We start from the raw sequence: 23,438 nt of genomic DNA, 5'->3' as shown, positions 1-23,438 counted from the left end.
GGCCACTTTTTAATGTCATACACTACATACACACAGATATGAGGGGGTCTGTTTTTATTCCTTATTAAAATCTTTTATAATGTGCTTACATAATAAAATAATTGTTTGTTAGAGATGAATGGTGATCTGTTGGACAGTTGTAGCAGTTTTAATATTTTATTTTAAATGCACTTTTCAGTTTATAGGACAATTTCCCAATTTTATTTTGTACCTTCTTGCAGAAATTCAGTTTAGTTTCCCTTCTCTATCTATACTGCTGGGGGAACTAAACTCTTTTCCTCTTTAATGGAGTATATTGTTAGAACATGGCAAACTAAGATTCAATTAAGATTCTTTTCACAGCTATTATACTGCTTTGATAAAATCCAATTTCTAAAATATATTTGAAAAGGTATATCTTCCATTCAAAACTGCATTTACCACTATTTGTATCTAATATGGTCTGATAAAATATCTCCCCCTACAAAAAAAAAAAAATATATATATATATATATATATATATATATATATATATATAAAATTATTGCAGGCCTCTCTGTGAAAATAAATGTCTTTTCATGGTGCCCCCCTATGCCTTTATTTTTTATCCACACAAGTAGGGATTCACAGCTTTGCTCTTCCACATATCCCTGCCCATTTCTGGGAATACTGTAACTATGCTGGTCTAAAATAGTTTCCTTATGTAAACGGTGCTATGAATCAACACAGTGTTGTGGAAGAAGTTAGCACAGACACACTCATTTTTGGTGTAATTTTCTTGACTGAATACTAGCTGCCACCTAACTTCAAAGATGCTTGTAAAATGTAGCATTTTAATAACTTCGCGTTTTATAGCCTTCCTTTCTTGTACAATTAAAATATTTTTTTGTACATACTGTCTTTTGGCTATATTTCTCTTCTGAGTCACGGGAGTACACCTAATTTTGATCTCCTGTGACCCAGTGACAGCAATTATTGGGCTATGGCATGATGTCACAGAGCAACTCTAGGCTCTGGAAGGATCCTGACCATATTGTCGGGATCCACCCAGCAGCCTGATTGACAGCTGGCTCTGGCTCCCATGCACTCAGATGGACCCAGCTGTACCTGCCACCTCTTGAGTCCAGCACTCCAGTGAGCACTGGAAGGGCAGAGTGCCTGACAGTCACCACTCTTTGCTCAGAACTGACCAAGAACTGAACGATCAGCGGTAATATGATTGCTCATTTCTGAGGCTTAGAGCCGGCGGTGGATGCTGGACGTGAGTATGGATGTTTTTTTTTTATTTTGTACCCCAAACTTCTACTTTAACTAAGTAGCTTGTAATGCAAGTGTTTAAGGCACGCTGTCATCTTCTTCAAATTTACACTATAATCTGTTTAGTCATCCAAAAAATTGTATCATCAGAAATCCAAACTTCTACTTTTGTCAATGACTGATATGGTATAACATTCTGTTGCTGCATATTATACACAGAAATAGGGTTTCAAAAAATGAAAGTGTATATCAAGCCAAAACTTTTGCATAGGGTAGCTCTGTTAAACAGATTTAATTCCTGCTCTGTTTAAAGCAGTTTTACCAGACAGGAAGTGAGGGAAATCTGTTGCCATCAGGACAGGAAATTAGTGTAAATCTTTCTATCAGAGCCCCAGATAGTAGTAACAACCTGCTAGGGTTTGATTCTTCTCCACTTTCTAAAAGTAACTTAAAATAAGTTGGTCCTGGGGGGCTGTCTGGGGTCTTCAGGGGTGCCATGATAAATGCTTATAAATTGCCCCAAATAGCCCAGAAATTGTCAACAAGCTGGTAGGTGGATCAAGGCTGTTACACAAAGCCACAGGTTTTTATTGTGCAGCATTAAAACCTTGGGTACCATGCTGGCCAGCTACTGGCACACTTACAACTGATGACCTCATCGGTTGATATATAGAATGTCTGGCACCTGCACATCTTGTTTGGTCCCCCCCCACCCCTCTCCATCAGCGCCAATGTCACAATAGCTGCATGGGGGAGGAAAACTGAAGGGGAAGAGAACTGCTTGAATATTTTCAGTACCAGTGCGCAATGATATATGTGCTTTATAAAAATATATCTCCTCTAATGTTGGGTGTCCTATGCATGTGGACGCTGCTGCGTTACGTAAAATTATTCGTTTATTTTTTTACAATTTAAAATGAGATGCCTCAAGATTTCCTTAATTTTAAAGGTTGCCTTGACTGATATCACACAAACCAGGAAGCTGTAGGTTTCTAACATGTGTCTCCAGACGCCATATTTGCATTTTTGCCTGTTTGTCAGCCTATTATAAAAAAAAGATACATTTTTTTATTTTATCTAAAACGGTGTTCTAAATTAAAAATGTATATATTCATAAACTATATAGATAAAATATTTAGAAAATATTCATGTAAGTCAATGTAGAGTTCTCTACTCTTAAACTTGCTCATTCTTCCCTTTTAACACCTATTTTGCCTAAGTAAGAAAGATCTGTATACCTACCTATTTTCATGCCGCTCCGATCAGGTCATGTGATCCCCTGTGTCAGCCAGCTCTGGCTGCAGGGGAGAGGAGAGAGCGCTCAACAACAACTGGTAATGCCTGGAACAGTGACGTCACCCATGGGATCCTATATCCCTTCCGTTGTTGGCGCTTCCTCCTCTCCCCTTCAGCAGCCTCTGGCCTGAAAATAGGCAAGTATACAGATCGTTTTTTACACAGGTTAGTCAGAATCAGTGTTAGGAGCAGGGGTGGAGCTTTTTTAGGAGTAGTTAGGCTTTGCATGAAATTCTACTTTAATTGACATGCTGACACATGCTGACACTACTAAATTTGGCCTGGGCCTGTATGCAAAAATGACCTCTGGTTATAAAGCAGTTAATAATTATTTAAATAATTACATTTTTTACACTTATTTCTAGGTAAAGCCCTGTCCATTTTTGCTAAAAAAATGCTTTCATTCTGATCTGTGTGTCCTGATGACCACAGAGGAAGTGAGCAAAGATCTCCCTAATGGAGTCACAGACAGCAATAAAAATCTGACAGAGTTGGTAATTCCTGCCCACTCTAGCCTATAAGAAATACCATTTTGGTTTGAGATCCAGTATAAAGGGAACATGTTAGACCAGAGATATCAGGGGGCTGCTAAGGTCTGGGCCAGTCATCCTCATTTTTGATTTTCTAATGAGTTGGAATGAGCCAAATGCCCTGGGGAACATGTACCAAATGTATTTAAATTCCTTTTGGAATGCCTGTGAAGTGGAGCATAGGGATGATGTATACAACCTACTACAGCAAAACAAGCATGCAAAAAGACCATGCAACCTGACTGGTAAGGAAATAGGGGAGGCCAACATGCACCCCTTTTCCCCTCCTGAACCATACCAGGCCACATGCCATCAACGCTTGGCAGTACCTTGCCAAAGAGATCCCCTTGGCAAAGCACTATGACCCTGTGTTGATGAAGACGAGGGCCTCTTCCTCACAATATTGGCCCAGTAGTTGTGGAAGTCTGCAGCAAAGGGGCTTACAGTACAGGAATCAGGAAGCCCACCTTAAAAATAGGAGGGGTCCCTCCCCTACATAAATAAATAAAGGTTACATACTACACCTACCCATTCACACAACAAAGTTAAAAGTGTAAATAAATACACACAGTTTGACAAGTCCTTTATTACAAAATTAAAAAAACTCCATTGTCATCTACTTTGTCACTTTAGTGATGCAGATCCATGTCAATCACGATGAACAATGCCCCCGACTGCTAAAAGAAAAATCCCTCCAACCAAAGGATATGTCAGATCCTGTGACTGCACTCACTCAGAATGGCATCTCTTGCATAGCTTCCAACTGTCCCTGATTTTGAGGGACTGTTCCTCATTCGGAAGAAAGTCCCCCTATCCATCTTTCCTCCTCATTTGTCCCTCATTTTGGTCTGATCGATATACCTGTTTGCAAAATACACTACTTATCTATCAACAAAGTGTTTCCCAGTGGTAAATCATTAAACCAATTTCTAAATTGCTGCATTTGTAAATTCCAAAGGCCAATATAAAGGAATAATAGTGGTAAAAAAGTACTTGTGGGTATAACCAATCATTTTTTGTTCAAGTCTCCTTTATGGAGGGCGTGGTAGTGTGTGTGTCCTATTGCCTTTATACTTTTGCGAATAGGTGTCCCTCATTCCCATCTCAGTTGAGAGGTATGTGTCTTGGTCTCCTCCACTAAATGTAGACTAAGGGTCGGGGGCTCCCATGTAGTCATATTTGGTTAGTAACATCAGTGAAATTCCGGCCCCTTTGTTTAATGCCAGTATATGAATGAAGCTGGGGGGTGTCACTGGTTGCTAGGAATGCGGTGGGTGCCGGAACCTTCTGATTCCCTAAAAACATTACCAGTGTAGCACTGTCCCCTAGGGGACTGCTGAGAATTACACTTTCTGGATTCCACTGGGTTACCCTTAGCAACTGACAGCAGACAAACAACATTTAAAGTCCTTGGCTCAGTCAATAATCAATCCAGGGGATGTTGGTTTATGTGTTTTTATTTAGAACTGGGATAGGAGAAGGGATGAGTGGGATACTCCACTTATGAACTATGCACAAACTTGAGGACAACTAGCTGTAGTGTGCAGCAAGGCCACTGCTTCACATTGTCACTGAAGTGAAGATAGTTGAATAGGTTCCTGTTTAAATCATTCTCTTCAGGGTTCTAACTTGGCACCCCTTTACTTTCACTGCCTGTGTGTGCTGACACCCGTCCACTGACTCTATCCACTGGAGTGGTCCCCTTCCTGGGCAGACCCCTTGGCAAGCTTCCCTGTACTCACGGACACTGTTTTTTCAGAGTTGCTCTGCCGTCTACTCCACTAGTCAGCTTTCCTGGGCCTCTAGATTCAGCACCACACTCCTGGTCCACAAGGCCGACCGCCTTTGACCACCATCCACAGCATACTGGAGGAGAGACAGCCATTACCCTCCTCCTGGGACCTGGCTTCCCACCCAAAGACACTCTGCCACATGTGCCCTTGGCTTTTATAACATATCCCAGGATGCACCACTGTTTGTGCCAACCCACTGAGATAGTTACAGAAGCCTGTGTGTCACTAGCTGGGTTTCCTCCACTGTCCAACAGGCTCCCCTATTGGATACAGTGGGGGCACTCCTTCAGGCCAGATGAATCACACATGGACACAAGCAACAGGCGAAACTAACAATCAGGCTCCCCTGATAAGCAGATGGAGACACTAGGCTTTACCTACCTAGTGCCTACCTAGGAGGGTGCTACATCAGGAAGCTGTCTTACATAGCAGTGGTAAAAACGCCACTTCAATATATGATGCTTGTCTTTCACTGAATGAGCAAAAAGTCATTTTGAACAAATGTCCGATTAGGCAAAGCTAAGTCCGAACTGGTGTTCAGACCGAACCTTGAGCTCATCCTTTCTAATGAGTGATTGACCTGGAAAAAGTATGCATGTTAGATGTTGCAGTAGTCCACTGGATGAATGCTTGGTCTAGGTCAATGAAATACTAAATAAAGAAAACGATTGCAATCTCAGATATTGAACCTTTAAAAACAAATCAGTAGCTGCAACAACCATAATTCTATACTGGCATGTCACCTTTAAGATTTAAGTGTGTTCCAGTCAGCAATCTTTGAACACTTGTGTGAAGTATGTTAGAGGTTTACAGTTTTAGACTGCAAACATTCCACATTCATAAGCCACTGTGGTTATAATCATTTGTAGAAAATTGAAAATAGGGGACTTGTGTCCTCTGCCGTAATACTACATTTCTCTGAACTCTATTAGAGGAGCTAGAATAGAATAGATTCTTTATATCCCAAGTCATAAGCTGGCTACTTATACAGAACAGAAGGCTCTTGGTATCATGATGAGGCAGTCATTTAGAAATATACATTTAGGAGCAAGGAAAACCATTATCTCTTTACACTACTGAGCATTGTAGATTTAAAAAATATATTAATCTAGTACCAGGATTGCTTGTTAAAATATTTTAAAAGCTTTTAATAATGTATATTTCCTAGCTAGATTTAAATAATTAGGTTAAATACGAAATTCTACTGCACAACAGATAAAAGGCCTCCTAGTTCCAAACAGCACACTGCTGTGGACAAGAAAGCAGACTCTTTGTGAATTGTGCAATGGCTATCAATGCCCACAAGGTGGCAATATTGAGCAGAGCTAAACATTTTACCAGCTTGGAACACAGCTTAGCCACTGAAAAGCACTTAGAGAGGTAAATGATAATAGCTGCAAAAAAAAAAAAAAAAAAAGTAACCAATGTATATATTCATAGAACAGGTGAGAAAAAAAAAAAAGAAAGAAAAAAGCTTCATGACTTAAGTAAACTGATCTTTTATTTATTATTATTATTAATAATAATAATCATATTCTTATTATTATTATTATTATGAATAATAATAATAATATTAAAAAAACTTTACTTTGCAAATATATTGTTTATTATGTGGCGCTTCTATGTTAGATTGGGTGCAGAGCATGTTTAAAGCCCAGCACTGCCTGCTTGCTTATTGGGTTATCTTAGTGAATAAGGTGAAGTTGTGTTCATCTCAACCAAACAAAGATATGCAAATGTGTTTTTTTTTATTTCTGTTGCACAGGTTTGGGTTTTCAAATTGAATGCAGCTTTACCATGTTTACGGAGGAATGCATTTATGAACAAATTTTAGAGCTATTTGTCCAGTGAAACTGCATGTGCACTCCTTCTGTGCAAATTGAGGGAAATCAATTTTCTCTCCTGAATCAAGAAAATACCACATTATGGCTACTAGATGGAGCTGATGATCATAGGAAATAAATACTAACTTACTATAATCATCAGGTCCATCTAGTGGCCATAATGTGGTATTTTCTGGAGACGCTCTGTTTTTCATGAATGAATACCATTCAACCTGGCGAGAAAATTGCCTATTAAGATTCAGTTTTGCCCACATTTACACAGAATGAATGTACATACAGTTTCACAAGATGAAAATCTCTGTAAATGTTTAAGAATATGTAGCACCCTTCTAGGTAGGTGCTAGAAGAGAGAGTATAGTTTTTGAGTGTTTCTGTTAACCAGAGAGATTGCCAGGTAAATTTATATTGCTCTCTGCCTACCAGAGAGCAGGATCCATTGGTAGGGTCTGCTCATGGTGCTCAGGTGAAACTTAGCTTGTCTGAAATGTTTCACACTGGTCCAATAGGGAGGCATATTGGACAGTGGGAAGAAACTTGACAAGCGAGGGCACAGGCCTTGTTACAGCCAAGCTGATTGGCAGGGGAAAGTGCCTCAGTGCATTCTGGGTGACTATATAGATGCCAAGGGCACATGTGCACAGGGTCTTCGGCTAGTGGGGCAGCTGCCCCTCCTCTGTAGAACCTGCCATACGGCCTCTGGTAGTCAATCTGAGGATTGAATGTCAGAGAGGAACTGAGCCCAGATGTCCTGCAGAGTTGACTGGAAGGGAGACACTGGAAAGGATCTGATTCTGCCTATAGTGAGTATAGATCTGTGTCATGGGGCCTGTCATGTAAGGCCATCACTTCAGTGGAAGAGTCAGTGAATGGGTGTCAGTCAATGGAATGCTAGAGAGTGTCCTGGAGATAAAGTAGTTGCATCAAGCCTGCTGCTGAAGAGAGCAAGAGGACTTAAATCATCTATACAAGTGGCAGTATGGTTAAAGCAATGTGACTGCTTCCATAAGTAACCTGGCGATGCCAAGTGAGAGTTGTCCTTATCTACTGTGAATAGTTCAGTTGGAGTATCCCACTTTTCCCATCTCTCATCCGAGTTCCACAATAAATATAAAACCAAATCCCCTGGACTGTTTATTGAGTAACGAGCAAACGGGAGTAAGGATGGATGGGTGAAAAATCCCCTAATGACTGTCTGCAGGTATTCAGAGGGAGACCCAAGAAGTCTTCACACAGCAAGCCCTATGGGGACAGTGCTACAAATACATCATTAAGCAATCATTCTCATCTCTTATCCTTTAGTAAATCAACTTGCTTGACTTATTCAGTCTATCCTAATGGGAAAAGACTTAATTTACATTTTAGGGGGCCTCATGACACAGAAATCTGATGCTTTAAAGTGAAACTCTATGCAAAATTCATATTTCCTTTATGAAAAGAACAATATTTTATATTTTAATGATTTTATTGAGAAAATCCGGTAATGACAGAAATAGCATTTAAACAAAAGCCAATTCGCGGATTGTCACTATGACAAATACACAAATACATAAAACATGAACAAAGAAAAATAACATAGTCCATGAGTAAAAAGGGACATACAATAATCATGGGATGTTCTCAGATAAAAATTCTGAGAAACTCCATCAGACAATATCAGTCAGCAGCAAACATATACCTGATCTACTAAAGATTAGGAGTTTAACAGTTCTAATTGGTAGCCAGGAATGTAACCATGTATGGTAGAGTGCAGGAACCAAAATATGGTGCGGAGAAATAGGCAGTGGGAGGGTGGAGGGGGAATAGTGGATAAGGAGTAACGGGGGAACCATTGTACCATCAAAGACAGAACCTAATAAGGCTCTAAAGACAACCCAATATGTAATGAATTCAAACAACATAAAAAAAGGCTAAGAGAAGAAAAGTAGAAGAGAAGGAAACAGAGTAAGAGAAAAGAAGAAGGTCAGTCTGGAGCTCATTAGAGAACCAAGATGTGAGTGATCCACGGGTGCCATATTTTATCAAACTTTTTAGAATTATTATGGAGTATATGAGTGAGTTTGTCATTAACCATAATCCAGTTAAAAGGAATAACCGACATTGTTTCCAATGCCTAGCAAAAGTGATCCTTGCTGCCAACAGTATATACGTGATTCATTTCACTGACTTCCTGGGCACTTTATCAGGTAATTTATGGAACATGGCAACCTCTGGGATCTACAAATATTCACCCCATCACAGAATTAATTAAATTAAACATCTGAATCCAACACCTAGTCACAAGGGGTCACTGCCACCAACTGACCACAACGCCGAAAACAGTTAGGCAATGTGGACGGATGCATTTTAGCCACCCGAATAGGGACCAGACACCAACGCAAAAATAGAACAATATCTTTTTGCTAAATTTGTAACAGCATTAGCCAATTTTCTACCTATAGCAGTGAATAGTAAAGGAATGTCAATAGAATGAAAGTAAATAGTCAATGTCAATAGAATGAAAGTAAATAGAATGTCAGATTGTCCACCGCTGCAAGTTCTGACCATGCCCGGAAATGTAACTCTACACCAGACAGAATTTCCTCTGTTGATAAGGGAGCGCTGTCAGTCCACACCTACTACCCAGACAGGAGAAAGGACCAGGGCCGTCTTACCACATGGGCACACTGGGCAGTTTCCCAGGGGGCCCACTTGCCCGGGGGGCCCCACTTGCTCAACAACCCAGCCCCAGCCAAGCATTATTCCTGACTCCTGTGTGCATCCCGCCGCCGAACTTAGCAGGTGGCAAGCGCCTGTCAGTCCTGCGCTGCTGTCAGGCCACTTGGGCCATGGAGGGGGAACCCACTACTGCAGGAATGCCTGTCCGCCTTCACTGAAACAGGCACACACAGGACAGTCGAGTCTGACTCCCATGTATATGTTCACCGGACCCAGTCGCCGAACTTGGAAGCTGTCATTAGCTTGGCACTGGTGTCAGGCTAATCGGGCCATGGAGAGGTGCCCACAGCAGCAGGAGTGCCTGCCTGCTTCCAAGGTCTGCCGGGAGAGAGACACACACCAGGACAGCTGCAGCTCAAGCCACAAGGGTGGGGGCACTGCTGTAGAAACCTAAAGTGGAAGCCAGCATGGCAGAAAGGAAAGAAAGACAGAAAGAGTAAGTACTAACTTTTTTTATGTGCAGAAATGAATATTGTCTTTGTATGTTCAGAAAGCCAAAACATATGCATGTCACTTTCATTTTGTATACAATTGATGCCCAAATTAATAAGGATATCAGTGCATTTTATTTTTTTCGCTTTTTTAAAAAGTATTTATTACTTTTGTTGGAGATACCAATAAATATAGCCTTATCGATAATTTTCCTTTTTATTCTTGTTGGTGATTGTATAGGCAGGGCCCCAGTGCACTGCATTGCCCGGGGGCCTGTAATGCTCCTAAGATGGCACTGGGAAGGACTAATGAGATCTCAGTGGTCATAATATCACAAAGAAAATAAAGGAAAAACATGTACTTATAGTTGGAGCAATTAAGCTCCCATTTATGTATTATAGGTACTTATAGAGCATCATTAATTTACTCAGCGCTTTAAATAACAAATATTTTCTACGTTCATATCAGTTCCTGCCCTCAAGTAGCTTACAATCTAAGGTCCCTATCTCACAGTCATACATACACATACAAAGGTCAATGTAGACAGGAGCCAATTAACCTGCCAGCATGTCTCTGGAGTGTGGGAGGAATCCAGAGTACCTGGAGGAAACCCGCACAGGCACAGGGAGTACATGCAAACTCCATACAGGTAGTGCCCTGGTTGGGATTTAAACCAATGACCCTAGCGGTGCTAAGCAGAAATGCTAACCACTTAGCCACTGTGCTGCCCATATTAAACTCATACAGGAATTTAAGCCCCACCCATTACCAGGCCACACCCTTTACCACACCTCTGTTATACTTGAGGAACAATTCTTCCTCCTCTGATCTTTTCCAGAGGTGGGTGAGGCCTCATTGATGCAGAGAGCAGTCCATGATCCCTGACACTTGCTGAGTGTCATTCAACCAAGAAGACTGAGGACATCTAGTGACAAAAATAAATGACTACATGGGGCAGAGTCAAAAGATGAATATTGAATTCTGAGCTGCTTTTTTGTTTTAAACCTCAGCTGGGAGACTCTTTTTTTTAATTTTACACAAAGGTGGGCTTTAACATAAGGATAAGAATCATTTTGGCTATCACCTGCAAAAACTGTCTTGCCTTTATGAAAATAAGGAGCCTCCTTTGTTAGCTTTTTGAATGAAACTATTATTGCCAATGAACTCCTTTGAGCTACACATAAAAGAACTGATTAAAAAAACATACTTTCTGCAGGGAATCTGGTGGTTTATTAACCACTCTCTTTATTCTTGTTTAACTGAGACTGTCCAGTTATTCATCTGTTTAAAAATTTTCAGGCATCGTTGTGCCTTACAACCTTGGGTAATGTTCTTTTGTTCTTTTTCCATTGGAGATGTCACATACTTACAGTTCACCTCAAGAACTATTAACCTTGCCTTGTCTGAAGTCGTACATAATATGTGTGTCCACCCCCTTAGTTGCTCGTCTATGGGTTATTGTAACCCCCTACAGTATTTCTCCAACCATATCATCATGGCTCATGTGCCAATTTTAACGTGGAATGTGAGGGGACTGGGCACACCTTTGCAACGGTGAATTTGCTTTTACTTAAATATCATCCAGCAATCACTGGGTTGCAAGAAACGCATCTTACGGGGGGGGGGGGGGGGGGAGGGGCCTCGTTGTGTTGCTTGAGATTTTCATGCGTAGGCCATGCGTACCACTCAACTCATACATCCTATTCTAGGGGGGGTAAGTGTGCTGCTACACAGGGCCCTAGATTTTCAAGAATTCCACTCTCCACTCTACATTGTAGATTGTATACAGTTAAATGTATAATTGCAATGCTGTATATTCCTCCTTCGTTCTCCTCCATGATACTGTGGGAGCTAGTGGCCTTTACAATTACCAAACCTGACGTTCCTCTCCGCATCATGGGTGATATTAATGGCATCTGCATAAACTCTAGGCTAGACAGGCATCCCTCGTCCTCTCAGGACCTTTCAGACAGGGGCACTGCATTGATCTGGTTTCTTTCAGAATTGGGATGGGTAGATATTTGGAGACTAAAATACCCCCGTTCTCTCCAATTTTCACAGTTTTCTAAAACGCACACCTCCCTGTCGCATGTAGATTTATATGTGGGCAATACTTCTGCTCTCTCACTAGTAACCAAAATACAGTATGCAACACGGGGGTATCTGATCTTTCCCTGTTAGCAGTGTGGGTATTGGTTAGGGTGCACATTGACCTTTTGAGAGCCCAGTGGTGCCTAAAGGAGTTTTGGCTGAAGTTAGTCCCAACAGGCAATTTTATAGCATGAGGCATTTTTTTCCAGATAATAATCAATTTGAGGACAACATAACTTGTTGAAATGCATTGAAATGGTACCTCAGAGGCATTTTCATTTCCACTAATAATACCATTACCACTGACACCAAGGCCTGTGATTTGCAGGTAACCTGGCCTGTCCATAAGTTGGAGGAGGAGTATATAGTTAACTCTTTAAAGCAAACTAAAGCTTATTGGCTATCAGCTCTGGATGCCCCAACTAAATTGATTAACTCAAAGGCAGAGAAAAAAATGTTTCTTTTCCAAGGTCAATTTCTATGAGGAGGGGGAGCAGACCGTCTGCCTTCACCATAAATTGTGAATGTTAGACCCTCGGCTCCCACTATTGGGTGTGGAAATGACCTAATGGAAGAATGATCAATACACCTGAGATTATTATGACTGAGTTGGTCCCCTACATTGCAGACCTACTGTATATGCCTCCAAAGCTTCCTATATGCAAGAGGAGCTCATTAGCTATTTACAATCTGTCCCGCTACCATGCTTATCAGACCCTCAGAGGCATCGCTTAGAGGCCCCTTGGTTGCTGTTGGAAGTGTACCAAATGTATTCTGAACTATTTTTGCCATGGTTATTAAAGGTGTACAATTCAGCTCGGTCTAGATAACAATTACCCTTATCAATGTCAAGGGCTAGTATTATCCACTATTAAAACCAGATAAAATTGCCACAGAACCCAAATTCTATAGGCCCATATCCCTTCTTCAATCGGACATCAAAATATTAGCCAAGGTTCGGGCTAGAAGGTTAAACGGGGTCATTGCCAATATAATTCATGCAGATCATGATCGGGCTTTATGCACAAAAAAATCTATGGCAATTAACCTTAGACGATTGTTCATGAACATGCAAACCCCTGCAGATAACGCTGACACTCGGGCTTTGTTGTAGTTAGACGCCAACAAATCGTTTGACAGTGCAGAATGGGGATACCTGTGGGCCGTGTTGAAAAAGCTCTAGTTTGGTGGCATTTTCATATCATGGGTCAGCCTTTTGTATTATTGTCCGCATAGCAGTATAAGAGAGGGGGAAAAAACCTCCACTCCATTTGAGCTAGGGAGGGGTACCAGGCAGGGCTGCCCCCTCTCACCACTCTTATTTTCTTGGGCTATAGAGCCACTAGCAGCACAGATTAGGACCAATGATAATATATTGGAATTTCGATAGTGCACACTACAAGAGAAAGTCCTGCTTTATGTGGACGATATGCTCCTGCTATTAAGGGACACTGATGATTCTCTAAGAAGTGTGATGTCTACCATCCTAGAATTTGGATGGTTTTCAGGGCTAACGATAAACTGGTAGAAATCTGCTTTGCTACCGCTGGATCATGGGGTTATCCTCTCATCAGCATCTCTATATCCTGTACCAGTGGTAACTTCATTCATGTATCTGGGAATAGTAATCTCTCTACAGTTCATGGACTTCTGCTGCTTAAATATTTTCCCCTTGCTAATGAAATTTAGGTTAAATTATGGACCAAATTATGGCTCTAAGTGGCAGGGAGGGCAAATTTGGTCAAGATGATTTTGGTGCCCCAATTACTCTGTCATCTGCATAGTTCCCACTGTGGTTATCCCGCTTAAAATTTCCAGAGTGGTCAAAAAAACACACTTTATAACAAGAATATTGTTTGAATGTGTATATAAACAAGACCTTCTAACAGTGTTTGTCTGCAGGCTTTGCCTATATGCTAGCCAGTGTTAATGCAACAGAGACCAGGACTGTCAAAGTGGTAAGGAGGCTCCGATCAGTGATGTAGGAACATTGACATTGCTTCTGTATAACTAAACATGTGGCATTGTTTTTTACCACTATAGAATGGTGCTGTATAAACCATCCTCTTGATTTACCACAGGCATCTTTTAGGGCCCCTGTTGACAGGTTTTTGTTTACATTAGAACTGCTATTTTCACTATCTAAGAGCCGGTTCACACTGAGGCGACACGACTTAGAGGGGCGACCTGTGAAGTCGCGTGCACCGATGTGCACCGCGACTTCTGCGCGACTTGCAGGGACTTCACATAATGGAAGTCTATGCAAGTCGCTCCGAGGTCGCCCAAAAGTAGTACAGGACCCTTTTTCTAAGTCGGAGCGACTTGTGTCGCTCCTATTAGAACGGGTCCTGTACTACTCAATGGACCGCGACTTGTCAGGCTGAATGGGCTCTTAGTCAATCACAATGCAAAAGCAGTTTGAAGCAGATTGATGCAGCTTAGGAAGTCAACTGCATGTCCACTGGCCTGTGAAGAAACTTTGAATGGTCTCTTGGAAGCATCTCAAACTTATCTACAAGTGGAATGTACCTAAACTCAATATGTACTTGTCAATCCCTTGTCAAGTACTTATACAAGCCCAAAGTCTGTTGACACTAGCACTTATACAGAAGCTGCTGTTAAATCTCCTGTATCAATCTAAAAATTCTGCCGGGTTGTTTATAGAGATGAGGTTGGGGTTTACGTGAGATCAAGGCGGATCCTGCGTGTTGACAGTATGTGGTCTCGGCAAACTAAGGAGGGATTTCCCCAGGCCCGTTGCTTCGTTACCACAATATATTGCAAGGATCTTCGCTTTTAGGGGAGCTTGTTTAGAAGGTTTAGGTGGAGGCTCTGTTATGTTCTCCTCTCTAAAAAACATAAGCCTGGAGCAGCCATAGTTGCTGTGTATTGGGAAAGGATGAGGAAAGCTGACAAATGGCACAGATATTAGGAACAGTTAGGATTAGGAACAGTTAGCTCTTTGGGCAATCAATCCATATGCTGCCTCCCTCTTCTTTTTTGTAATTGGTAGGAGGTGCAGGGAAAGCATATGATATAATTTGAGTTGTTTGAGTTTGTTCTATGTGCACACTGTTCTTGCACTTGCCCACTTTGGTAGGAACAGCCTTGCAGAAAAAGTAGTTTCACCTAAAATAAAGAACTTGCCAAGTAAAACCTCAGGTACTACTTTCATGCGACTTTTGAGGGTTAAGATTGCCGTTTATGGGCCCTGAAATGCATGAGTGTTGGACCAAAGTAGTGCATTAACTACTTTGAAGTTGCTGCGACTTTAAGTTAAATAGATATGAATGGTATCTATTGGAAAACATGGGGCGCAACTTGCCATGTGACTTTGATGTTGCACACAACACACAAGCCTAAAGGTCATGCAGTGCATTCAGTGCATTGTGATTTATATAATACTGCACCTTCAGGATTTGCTCAAACTCATGACAACGGCAAACCCAATCCCTTTCCAGGAGAGAGGAATTATTTTTGTGGGTGATCATAGTACTTGCAAGTATCTAATCAGTCCTGCCCTGGCTGAAAGTGATTGTAAAGATTGATTTTCTTCCATTAAAATAATAAACATGTCAAATTAACTGCTCTGCACAGAGTGGCCCTCTTCTCTGGTCCCCTGCCAGCGCTCCTTGCCCATCCCTCCTGCTGAGTGCCCCCGCAGCAAGCAGCTTGCAAGGGGGGCACCGGAGGTGAGCCGCTGCTCTGTGTGTTCATTCACACACAGAGCCGCTGTTTGGCCCCACCCCCTCAGTCTCCTAAATGGCTCACTGGTTGTGATTGATTGACTCCCTCTGCCAATAGCCAATAAGGAGTGCAAGTTCCCAGAGAGACAAGGCTCTAGAATGCAAGCAGTTACAAAACCTTGTGCGTTTACAACCACTTTAACTTTGCCACCTTGTTGATGTGTTGCATTATTTCTTTGTGAAGGGACATAGATATGTAATTAGAATTTAGTGGTATGTAAAAATATTCTTAGTTGTAAAATTGAACCTGTCATGCAGTAGTAAAACTCTATAAGCGGTATTGTCACCTGTGTAAAAGCTGAATTGAATTGTCATGCATATTTCATATTGTGCACACATTTTATGAGAAACAGGAAGCTAATCCCTTTTACTAGTATTGAAAAATGCTGTAAATGAAGTGGTGTTGTGGGAAGAAATGAAAGTGATGCCATGAATTAATTTGCACTTAGATGTCTGTAGTGCATGTTGGGACAATGTCTGCAGACCAATAAAACATGCTCTTACCAGTATACAGTTTACCCATCTCTGTAATGTTTGTTAATCTTAAATCTCATAAAAAATGTAACTTTTAATAGAATTTAAAAAACATTTTCAGTATTTTTAAATCTGCAGCTCTCTTTGCAGTCATCTGCCATGAAGGTCCTTGCTCAGTCACTGCCTGTTATCAAATCCTCCAAACTTTTTGACATGGGAATGATGGACACCTATTAGCAAAAGTATGTAGCCATAGGGCATATCCCCTGCCATGCCCCCTTAAAGGAGAATTTAAAAAAAAAGTTTAGTTAAACCCACAAGTGCTTTTTTTTTTACCACTACTATTTCTTTATACTGGCTTTTGAAAGTTACAAATGCAGCAAATTGGATGAAAAATTAGCACTGGGAAACCCTTTTAAGATAAAACGTGCTTTTTATATACAACTATCTAGATTAGGCCAAAATGAGGGACAATTGAGGAGGAAAGAGGGACAGAGGGACTTTGTTCCAATCAGACACAGTCCATCGAAATCAGGGACAGTTGGGAGCTATGTGTTATACAGGGTGACAAACAAAGATTGGTTCCTGGCTCCCTATTGCTGTCCTGTTTTGTCACAATGGGATTAATTTACTAACATCAGAGAGTGCAAAATCTTGTTCAATTAGGCTTTGACAAAAAAACTTGGAAGCTGAATATTTTTATTTTTGTTTGCTTTTTTTATTGTTAGGCGGACAGCAAATGGAAGTAGTGCTGTATGATATATACAGGGCTTTAACAATGGCTTCACATGTCTCCACATTAACCAGAGTTTCTGCTTTGGCTACTTCATCTCCTGCATTCAGCAAAGGCGCCTGTGCCTTTTCCAGGTTTGATTTTGCAGTGCTCCCATCCATGCTTCCTCAACCAGCAACTGTACAGAGGAATCTGCATTTACTGTCACAGACCCGCTGCTCACAAAATACTTGGTTGCAGATCCATCCTCACCAAACACTGTGACCAGTCCAGGTCTGAGAACTTGCAATGTTGGGACATGACTTGCTAGGATACCAAACATTCCTGTAGTTTTAGGAACTTCCACTTATTTCACGTTAGATCCATTGTAATAGACCTGGCTAGGGGAGGCAAATTTGAAGCTAATGGCCAACGTCCCACTAGGTGCTGCTTCAGCAAAGCTTCGTACCTGACGGGGTACAGCAGAATGAACAAACTGGAGAGCCCGAGCGGACAGCATGGTGAAATACCGGGGAACTACTCTGACCGAAGCCAAGGGCACCAGATACCAAGACCCTGATTGTTTTCAATGCAAAGCTGCACCAGATTTTGCACTCTCTAGTTTTAGAAAATCAACCCTGGTGCCACAAAGGCCTCTGGTGGGTAATATAAGTGGGCATACTGTTTCTCCATTGTCACTATCAGGAAGCCCACACTTAACCTCCCTGGCGGTATGATTCTTTTGGATTTTAGGTGCTGAAAGCGGTACCATTACTTTGCATGTAATTCTTGTGAATGAGCAGCCCAAACCAACTGTATACATTTATTATATATATATATATATATATAATATATATAATGTATACAGTTGGTTTGGGCTGCTCATTCACAAGAATTATGTGTGTATATATATATGTATATGTATATATATATATATATATATATATATATATATATATATATATATATATGTGTGTGTGTATATATATATATATATATATATATATATATATATACATATATTTACATAAAAAGTACAGTAAAACTGCAGGAAAGGGCACTGGGGGGCAATGTAATGTGATTTTTTTTTTATTTTGAATGGTATCAGTGTGTTTGGTGTGTTTTACATTCGAATTTGCCGCCGGTTCCACCCCCGGCGGACGTCACGTCGCCGGAGACGGAAGCCGGGGCTCGCAGACGATCAGGAGGAAGCTCCGCCGCCGCATACCGCCCGCATTCTTCGCTGGATCCCGGAGAAAGGTAAGTAAAACCTCTACCAGGATCCAGCGATTTTCCTAGCGCTACCCCGAATGTGGCTCGGGGTTACCGCTTTTGGCTCTAAAATCTTACCCCGAGTCACACTCGGGAATACCGCTAGGAAGGTTAAAGTGGTCATAAAGTCATTACTGAGAAATCATGTAATCCCTTCTCTTACAGGAAGATATAATGTGATGTATCTGTGTTTTTGAAAAATGATTCCACAAAATACCTTATTTACAGCGCTCACGTAACCTGCTATTGCTCTCCTTTCCCAATCTGAGCACTACAGCGGGAGGGGCAGAGATTCCCTGCTTACGTCAGCCAGGTGGAAAGGAGAAGAGCAGCGGGAGGTCACGTGAGCACCCAGCGGAACTGTAAGAAAGGTCATTATTAAAAAACACAGATACTGCACATACATTTTCCTGTAAGAGAGGGTATTACAGGATTTCTCAGTTGTAATTTTACAGCTATAGTAGTGGGGGAGGGGGGTTCAGGGAGGTGATAGATAATGCACAGACTCCCGAGGTGGAGGGAGGGGGAGAGAGGAGATGATGGAGGCACGTAACCAGAGATTAATCAGATTCCAGATAATATTGCCAAAGCTTAATTGATCAAGCTGAGGTTTGAAGCTGATTGGCTACCATGCAGAAGTGAGCTTGATTTTGCACTCTCCAGCTTTAGTAAATAAACCCTTTACATGCAAAGGCTCTCTAGCAGTGACTACATGTCTCTACAGATACTGCACATTATATCTTCCAGTATGAGAGGGGATTACAGGATTTTTCAGTAGTGACTTTAAAACCACTTTACGTGTGGGGTTTCTTAAAGCGACAATAGAGAAACAGTATGGCCACTTATATTCCCCACTGGAAGCCTGTGTGACACATGGGTTGATTTACTAAAACTGGACAGTGCAAAAACTGGTGCAGCTCTGCATAGGGGGAGAGGGGGAGAGAGGAGATGACGGAGGCATGTAACCAGAAATCAATCAGCTTCTAGGTTATATTGCCAAAGCTTAAGGCTGCATTCACATGTCAGTGTTTGGATCGTGGGCAGAACCGCCGCGGTTCCGCCCGCGATCCGGAGATTATTGCAAATCGCGGGACGCCTGTGCGTTGCCCGTTGATTTGCAATAGCCCCCCAAACGCTGAGCGATGATGCCGCGATTTCCGTCTGCCGAATCGCGGTAACATCGTGCAAAAGAAAATCGCGGGACGCATTACGCCCAAAAAAGTACAAGAGCTTCTTTGGAGCGTATTGCGTCCCGCGGTTTTTTTTGCGCGATGTTACCGCGATTCGGCAGGCGGAAATCGCGGCAACATCGCTCAGCGTTTGGGGGGCTATTGCAAATCAACGGGCAACGCACAGGCGTCCCGCGATTTGCAATAATCTCCGGATCGCGGGCGGAACCGCGGCGGTTCTGCCCGCGATCCAAACGCTGACATGTGAATGCAGCCTTATTGAACAAGCTGAGGTTAGAAGCTGATTGGCTACAATGTAGAAGTGAGCCTGATTGTGCACTCTCCAGCTTTAGAGAATATACCCTAAAGTGTCTGCAAAGATTCTGGAGGGGACCATCAGCACTGAGTTACAAAAAAAAAAAAGGATGAAGAGGTGAAAACTGTATTTTCTAAAACAATTAAAAAAACATGGTATTTGTTTAGGATTTACAATGCTTTAGCAAACTAGAGGTTACCCAGTTAGGGTATAAGAGTGAACCTGGAGGATGGATAGATAAGGCTGGCCATAGACATTTAAAGATGCCCAACCACTAATCTTCCTATTAAAGTATCTCACCATACCAAAAAAAAAAAAAAAAAAGTACAAACTGCCTCAGCATACACATGTCCAAAATGCAGGGGGGAGGGGGTGGGTTTGGAGAAGAATTAGCCAAAGACTTCCATTGCTTAATATATTTTTAGGAAATGAACGTGACCTGTTGGTATTTCACCCACAGCTGGACTGACAGGGTTATATGTAACAATTTACAAGTGCCAATATACATGTAGATCATAATATGATCCAGCTACAACCAAGTTGGGAATCTGTAATATCTAGTGTTTGCATCCCTATATAATATAATAGAAGGGATTGTAACTGTCAGTTCTATTATTTGTATGATGTTAATCCAAGATTTTTAATGAATGATGATGATGATGATTTTTTTTTTTTTTTTTACTATTTCAAACAATAAATGATAATGCAAATTACGGCACCTAGTGGAATTACTGAGTTTATTTCAAAGCTAAAGAAAAAAAAAATCACTGACTAGGTTGAATGTGCAGCAACCCATATTAACTATTCTGATCTCAAAATACTAAGTACATATCTAAAGGAGCAATTATTATTAGATTATGTAGGTTACTACACTTGGTACACTGATCTGTCTTATTGAATAATACTATATAAATGATACATACTAATGGTGTTCATTAAATTAGGGCAAACCTCTGAACAGTTGTTCTGTTTGACAAAAGTGCCATGCTCCAAGTTTTTGCTGACACTGACAGGTTATTATTAATTCCAGATTATTAACGGTGAGACACATTTAAAACAGGGCCATGGGTACTTTGTATGTAGCAGAGACTCAACATGGGGTTAATTGATGTATGCATGTGCAAATTAAATTTTCTAGGTGACATATTCTGCAAACATAAGAATGTTATGCACAATTATTCTCAACAGCATGACATAGCAGAAATATAATTGGCTTAGGTATGCTTCGAATTTTAAACAAATCATTGCCCCTATTGAGTAAGTATTTGGTTAACTTCTGGAATTATTTGTGCTCACTCTCTGCAAATCTTTCCTGTTAAGGACATCTGGAGTAATTGGAGAACTCATTGTAAGCGTCTCAACATCTGTGCCATTTTTTTCTGCCCTTGGACAATGTGGCTAATAGTGCATTATCCCAAACAAGAGCTGTCAATGATTTAAAGCAGTATTAAACCCAAGACCAAAAATGTAATATATTGCAGCTTACCAATCTTTAAATGTGGTGGCTGCATTCATTTCCCTTTCTTTTGCTCTTTTATCTCTGTTTTCACCTGGTGAACTGGCCTATAACACACCTCCTGTATTAGAGTTCCCAAGAGTTTTCTCAGAGAAGAGGCGCAGGTACTCACCCCTAATCTCTGTCCCCTACCCAACTTCAAGCACAATCATCTGCAGTCAGCATTAATAGACCCCCCAGGAACAATAGATCCACAACCAGCAACACTGCATACCCATTCAGCAACAATAGATCTCCTTGGCAACAGTAGAACCTCCAGAAACAATAGACCCCCCTCCAACAACAATAGACTCCCAGCAACAAAATACCCAATCCAGCAACAATAGATCCCCCTACCAACAATAGACCCCCAGCAACAAAATATCCTCCTAATAACAATAGACCTCTAGCAACAATAGATCCCTCTGCCGACAATAGATCCCCCAGCAGCAATTGCCCCCCACCCCACAAAAAAATACCCCCCAACAACACTAAACCCCTGATGTAACAATACAGTAGATCTGCCGGCAGCCAGCATCAATAGTTCCCTCCTTTGACAATAGATCCCTTCCAGCTATTGACCCCCTAGCAACAAAAGATCCCCTACTGGCAACAATAGACCTCCTCAGCAACAATTGATCCCCATCAGTTACAGCTGATCCCCCAGTAGCCAGCATCAATAAACCCTACACAGTGAGAACATACTATAAAAAATTAACATTTAAAGTCAACGTGAGGGAAAAAAAATAATTATGAAACAATTATTGAAAAAAACTTGAATAAAGTCTTCATATAGGCAGTGTCCATTAAATGTAGTCTATCCTCATGTAAAACCTCCACCACGAATAATAAAATTGCACGCTTACCAAATAGACATGACCTTCCATGTCTTGAGAGGTCAATAAAGCCTCATTATGGATACACAAGAATCTGCTATTCTGCTAAACCTTGCTGGAGCTGACTGGAGGATTTATTTTTTAGGGATCTGGCCTGGAGAAGGCCAATATCCCAGGAGTTTAGTTGACCTGATGCTACACTCTGATTAAAAAGTGTTCATTTTTGTTCAGTTTCATATATATATATATATATATATATATATATATATATGAAATATATACTCCACCTGCAGCAATGAGCACTCATAATGTACAGTAGGTCTAAACCCCCTAAGCTGTACTGCCCACAAATGCACTGTGGTGGCTGTGCAAGTGCAAGATCCAAGACTGCCTGAAAGATACCCAGCCAGACTAGCCAGGGGAGAAAATGGGGCACAGCAGGTAGGATATAGAATTGAATAAACGGGCAGCCCAAAAGATGTTTCTTCTGCCAGCTATCATTGGGGCCCTTTGTGTTGATGCACTTACAAACGTGTATAATTTACCTGCATCCAGTTAGAATACAGTAAAGTTTAGGTATAATCCTTGACGTGGCTGTAAAGTAATCAGCGCAAAGAGATGAGGTGATGGTAAGTCAAATGTAGAGTCAATTTAAAGAGGTAGGATTGTCTTGAGTAAAAGTCAGGAGGGTGGTCTATTGCAGCTAGTTGTGATGAGCCTGAGTGTATGTAAGGAGAGTGTGGCGATTAATCAGTCTTGGGGAGACTGTCACACAGTGTATATAGCAGGTTGGTCACCCTCTCATCAGTCCTGAAACCCAGCGTTAGTTTCAGCGTTACTTGCAGATGCAGGGAGCCCACTTTCTTCTATGGATAAGGTTCAAACAGCACTGTGAATGATGATGGTGTGCAATCTTACTGTCCTTCTCTCTCCTGTCCTTCTCTCTTATTGGTTGTCAGTGACAGAGCAGCAGATGCGATGATGCTCCACTTCCTGATGGCGAAAGATGACTAACAGACAGCTAGACGCGCTGCAATGAGGTCCCTGCTTCCCTTGTCCCAATGCCAACTGCCCTGAACTTTCCCAGGCAGTCCACCAAGCATTGCTTTGCTTCTCCTCTTTTTTTTATTGCCTCCTGTGAACTGTAGTCTCTCACTGATCCTACACAGAACCACCACCCCTTCCACAAAACTACAACTCCCAACATGCCATTTGAGGCTGTGCTTTTTCTTTTCTTTAAAGGTCAGTTCACACCATAGAAATGCAGTCCGGATACGTTCCAGATGCTTTTCTGCATGCGCGTTTTTGATATGTTCCAATGCATTTTTGATGCATTTTTGGTGCGTTTTAAATGCAGTCTAGTGCATTTTTCCCCCTCTTTTTTCTTAACTTCAAATATGGATATGTGTGTTCCAGTGCGTTTTTTGTGCATTTTACTGCCTTCCAGTACAGTCAAGTGCCGAAAAAAATGCAGCGTGTTC

General features: G+C 41.4%; 1 protein-coding gene and 1 pseudogene across 2 annotated transcripts in view; one reads left to right on the top strand and one right to left on the bottom strand.

The window, feature by feature from the left end:
* The window catches only part of LOC309550524 (collagen alpha-1(IX) chain-like), a gene marked incomplete at both ends in the record, with an annotated part of 81,121 nt that overhangs the window by 39,374 nt on the left and 18,309 nt on the right, over nt 1-23,438 (top strand). The window lies entirely within an intron of this gene.
* On the bottom strand, nt 16,857-17,438 carry LOC309550155 (ATP synthase subunit delta, mitochondrial-like; annotated as a pseudogene). Its single transcript has one exon. The product of its transcript is annotated as an ATP synthase subunit delta, mitochondrial-like (transcript).

Source organism: Pelophylax lessonae (genome assembly GCF_965119305.1).
Source record: "Pelophylax lessonae genome assembly, chromosome: 3".
In the NCBI taxonomy this organism is placed as follows: Eukaryota; Metazoa; Chordata; class Amphibia; order Anura; family Ranidae; genus Pelophylax; species Pelophylax lessonae.
Note: the sequence above shows the minus strand (reverse complement) of the source record. Positions and strands in the feature narration are given on the sequence as shown.